Genomic DNA, 5,459 nt, shown 5'->3' on the forward strand with positions numbered 1-5,459 from the left:
TACTTGGGAGGCTGAGACAGCAGAATTGCTTGAACCCGGGAGCTGAGACTGCGCCAGCAGTGAGCTGAGACTGCGCCACTGCACTCCAGCCTGGTCGACAGAGCAAGACTCCATCTCAAAAAGAAAAGAATATGAGAAATGCAAACAAGTCCACCAAAACAAGAGAAATCTACTTGGATTTTTACTTTGTTTGTTTGTTTGTTTGTTTGTTTGTTTGTTTTAGATGGAGTCTTGCTCTTGTTGCCCAGGATGGACTACAGTGGCACTATCTCGGCTCACTGCAACCTCTGCCTCCTGGGTTCAAGTGATTCTCCTGCCTCAGCCTCCCAAATAGCTGGGACTACAGGTGTGCACCACTACACCCGGCTAATTTTTTGTGTTTTCAGTAGAGACAGGGTTTCACCATGTTGGTCAGGCTGGCCTTGAACTCCTGACCTCAGGTGATCCACCCACCTTGGCCTTCCAAAGTCCTGGGAAGATTTTTACTTTGAATCTGGTATAATCAACTTCCTTGTGCTTGGAATCATTGAATTACAGTGAGAACTTATACCCAAGAGAAATTTGTACTTTGAGTCAGAAAGTATCTAAAAAGACTGTTTCTGTATAATCTTTCACCTACTTTTCCTCTGGCTTATTGTCAGAAAAGGGAGGAAAGGTTTGATTTACTAAAATTCCAGAGAACAAAGATACAAATATTTACATAAAAACTCCTTTTTGAATTTTTAAAGTTTTCTTGAGAGGATGTTTTAGACAGATAAAAATAAGAACAGTGTCAAGATATACCTTTGGAAGACCAAGGGAAATTCAGCATGTTAAGCATGCTATATTATGTGTAATATAGTGTATTATATAAATATAGCATATTTATGTGTAGGGAGAAACATGGAAGTTTCTCCTTAGGATATTCTTGGGTTTGGTTGATCACACAGCATAAAAGGCCTGTAAATTCCATCATAGAGAAAGCGCATGACCTAAAGCAGAAATAGCGTGTTTAACTGCCATTTGCTTTAACAGACCACACACGGAGGGGAAAAAAAGTATAAAAGAGAATCTGATCAGATACTAAAAGATATACTAAGGAAGTAGTCTGCTTTTGGTTTCACCAGTGAAAACAGCAAAGGAATAGAAAATAGTCAGTACCTCCTTTCCCTTTCTAAACGCTTGGGGGGCCATTTTTTAGGTATAGAAGGATTAGAGGAACAAACACAATTAAGACATTCCCTAAGACAATAAAATTACATGGAACTGCAAATAAACCTCTACTCAACAGACAAGAAACAAAAATTGCTAGTGGTTCAAGAAATACCCATACAGTCAGGAACTTTTTCAAGCAGTCTAGCCTCAGTTAAAGTCCAGTGAGTTACTAAATGAGGGGAACAATACCTCGGTGTAGCTATGCGCTATTAGCATTTGTCCCACTTGACTCTTTTAATGCCTTTGTCTTTAGTACTGTGCGTCATACTATTGATGGAGCCTGCTGTTTCATATATATCTTAACTAGTTTTTCCTTTTTTTGGCTTGATCCCTTTTTAAACTTTGATATTCATCTCTTTCTGAAAGTGAAACTAATTATGTTTTGCAAGGAAAAAGGATACTCTTGGAGGCATAATAAAGCATTGCGTTATAGTCATTACCAAGAAATTGCATAACTATCATTCTGAGATACCAGTGTTAGTTTTGTTGTTTTTTGTTTTTTGTTTTGAGGCTGATGGAGCCTTACTCTATTGCCCAGACTGGAGTATGATGGCGTGATCTTGGCTCACTGCAACCTCCGCCCCCCGGGTTCAAGCAATTCTCCTGCCTCAGCCTCCCAAGTAGCTGTGATCACAGGCACTCACGACCACGCCTGGCTAATTTCTGTATTTTTAGCAGAGACAGGGTTTCACCATATTGGCCAGGCTCAGACTCCTGACCTCAGGTGATCCGCCCACCTCTGCTTCCCAAAGTGCTGGGATTACAGGCATGAGCCACCACGCCGGGCCCCTAGCGTTAGTTTTATGAAGAATTGGACTGTGTATAACAGAAACAAACACATATATACTGCAAACAAGGAGTCTTAATGGCATTTAATCAAAAGCAATTCAATTCAGTGTTTAAAAATTTTTTGCCACATTACCTATGCACTTTATAAAAATCACATTCATCATTATGGAGATGAAAAAGGTTCCTTGTTAATGGCAAGTGAGTGGGTGGTTGCAGAAGACTGTGCAAAGATACAGACATAAAGAAAGAGAGAAATTGGGCAGAGAGGGCGTGGGGTATGGGAAGTACAAGAAAGGACACATGTCATTAAGAACAAGTCGTTCTGTGAAACAGGAATGTGAACTAATAAATCCTGTTGTCTAATGGAATGCACCCAAGAAGAAAATAAACAGTTCAGTTGGTTGAAGACAGATTTCTAAGAAGTTTTTCTTATAGAGTACCCAAGGGAAAGCCGGTATTTCAGAAACTCTGGTGTCCATGACCAAATGATATTTTCAAACAACTGTGGAGAGAAGTCAAGATGCATACACTTGGAGTCATTAAATAATGAGGAAGACAAGGTAGTGAGAAATCATTGCTAAACTGCAGTTCACCCCGTGCCTGCCAACAGATACAGAGCAGACAACGTTGTGTTCCTGAGGTGACGCTGCTCTCATTGAGGGCACCACTAAGCCAAACGAAGAACATTACTTATATATAGCCGGCTCTCCCTCAGGGAGGAACCCGAGGAAAGTCACAAAAAAAGTAGAGGAAGCCAAAAGAGTGTTTTTAGTCTCACACATCCTGTACTTTTTTTTTCAACTGCTATTTTGAAAGATAAACATTACATTTGTGGTTGAGTTGTCTTCCAGGTTAGAGAAAACAAAACAATATGGTTGTGAAAGAAGAGGCCTGTGATGGAGCTAATGACCTTGGAAAGGCAGACTGCTTTCCTGGCTTTCAAAACAAAACAAAACAAAGAAACCATTTTTAAAAAGTGGTTGAAAAAGAGTAAAGCCCTTGCATCTATCTCCAGTGCCCCTAGGCCCCCAGCTGGTTCTAGAGTGACCTGGACACAAAGATGCTCTGTCCAGGTGTGAGCAGAGGAATGGCACACCATCCCTGTATAGCCACATTCCATCTTCAGCTTTCATTCAACTGGCATTTTATAGGCAGGAAGTTGTGTTCAACTCAGGTTTTATTGAAACTAGGGCATTTCTATATTCTTCTTAATTTGAAAATGAAAGCAAATTTTATTTAGGAAGCTAGCAGAGTTTTCTTGTGGGTTTGAAGGCAATCTCACTTTACCAATGGGTCAATTCCATAGATCCTTTGGTTTCCTATTAGACACCGAAAGTGCCTCCTACTTACTATATCCAAAACCCTGCTGTCATCACACAGGGCACCACTAAAGCCTGTAGTCACCTAAGAGATCAAAGAATTTGAGAAGAAGAAACCAACCTATATAGCATTAGTAGAGCAGTGGGTGGAAATGCCTGTTGGTTTAGATATTATTGAGCCTCCTTGAGAAATTACTCAATATGACGATAACATGTGTTGAAAGGTGTTGCAGAGTGGCTTCCTTTATGCAGTCTACAGTGGGATTGACTTGTAATGGTGCCATTAGGTTGGAATTGGAAGACAGACAGGGCTCCAGAAGACCCCAGATGCTTGATTCTTAAACCTCCCAAAAATAAAATATATTGTTGATTGGCATTGTGTTAGGATTCCTGTGGCTGCTCTAACAAATTATCACAAATTTTGTGGCTTAAAACGACTGAAATGTGTTCTCTCACAGGTCTGGAGGCAAGAAGTCCTAAATTAGCGTCACCAGGCTGAAATCAAGGTACTGGCAGAGCTGTGCTCCCTCCAGATGCTCCAGGGCAGAATCTGTTTTCTGCCTTTTCCAGTTTCTGACACTCTTTGGTTTGTGGCTTTATCACTTCATTCACTCCATCTTCAAATTTTTCTCTGCTCTTTCACATCATCCTCTCTCTCTCTCAATGTCTCTCTCTCTCTCTCTTTCTGTGTGTGTGTGTGTATGCGTGTGGGCGCATGTGCGCGAGTGTGTGTGTGTGTGTGTGAGAGAGAGAGAGAGAGATCTCCCTCTGCTTCTCACACTTATAATGACATTTACGGCTCACTGGATAATCCAGGATAATCTCCCCATCTCAAGATTCTTAATCACATCTGCAAAGACCCTTCTTCTACATAAGGTAATGTTTATAGTTTCTAGGGATTAGAACCCTATATCTTTGGGATCATCATTCAGCCTACTATAGGCATGCACTCTGTTCTCTCTCACACACATAGTAACATTCAATATATATACTATTCTAGGAGTCGTCACTGGACGACTTGGAGAACACTAACTGATAAGTGCTTACTGAGCACCTGCTCTGTGCTGAGCTCTGTCCAAGTTGCAGCAGCAAAACAAAAGAAGTATGAAACACAACCTCTGCCTTGAAGTAAAAGACAAATATGGTTGGAAGACAAGACTCATACACAAGTGACATAAATAGAAACACTGCAAGACAGAAGATAGTCATATAGTATAGATTATAAATGCTATAAGAGTTCAAATAAAGGAGATCCTTATTTTAAAAGTATAGAAAATATTAGCAATTTTAAAGCCTGCAGTTGTTGAGAGACAGTCTACATTTTTCACTACTTGGGGAGTTCCATATAAAATTACTTGTAACACCTACAAGGCCCAAGTGAATAAAACACTGGATGATTAAATAACCTTAGTGGCATTATTGACTTTTGAAAAAACTTGAAGCAGTATCTTATATCCAACTGGTCATCTTTGTTATTAATTATAATCAGATGTTGATGATACTCTGTACTGAAGTACAAATTGGTTTGTAGAAGATGAATTTCTTTTTTTTTTTTTTTTTGAGATAGGGTCTCACTCTGTTGCCCAGGCTGGAGTGCTTTGGTGCTATCACAGCTCACTGAAGTCATGACCTGCCAGCCTCAGGTGATCCTCCTACCTCAGCCTCATGAGTAGCTGGGACTACAGGCACATGCCACCATGCCCAGATAATTTTTTGTAATTTTTTTTTTGTAGAGACAGGGTTTTACCATGTTGTCCAGGCTGGTCTTGAGCTCCTGAGCTCAATCTATCCACCCACCTTGGCCTCCCAGAGTGATAGGCTTAAAGGCACAAACCACCGCGCCCGGCCAGAATCAGAACTATCGATAAAACAGGGCATATTACCAGAAACAAAATGTGTATGCTTGAAAGTGTTCAGTGGGCATTGTGGTGGATGTTCAAACATTCATTCCAGTACAATTATATTGCCAGGTATTTGTTTCTGTGTCGGGTACCTAAAAGGAGGAGATAATCCCTTCTTCCCCTAGACTTTGCCATATCTGGATATGATGCTTGGGATTACTTAGGCACTTTGCTACCAATATTTGCAAATCTAAGAGCTGGATAGAACTTGGTGTATGATGGCATTACTGAAAGGATATATTGACCAACTGCAGAT

The sequence above is a fragment of the Mandrillus leucophaeus genome, unplaced genomic scaffold (assembly GCF_000951045.1).
Source record: "Mandrillus leucophaeus isolate KB7577 unplaced genomic scaffold, Mleu.le_1.0 Scaffold577, whole genome shotgun sequence".
Classification (NCBI taxonomy): domain Eukaryota; kingdom Metazoa; phylum Chordata; class Mammalia; order Primates; family Cercopithecidae; genus Mandrillus; species Mandrillus leucophaeus.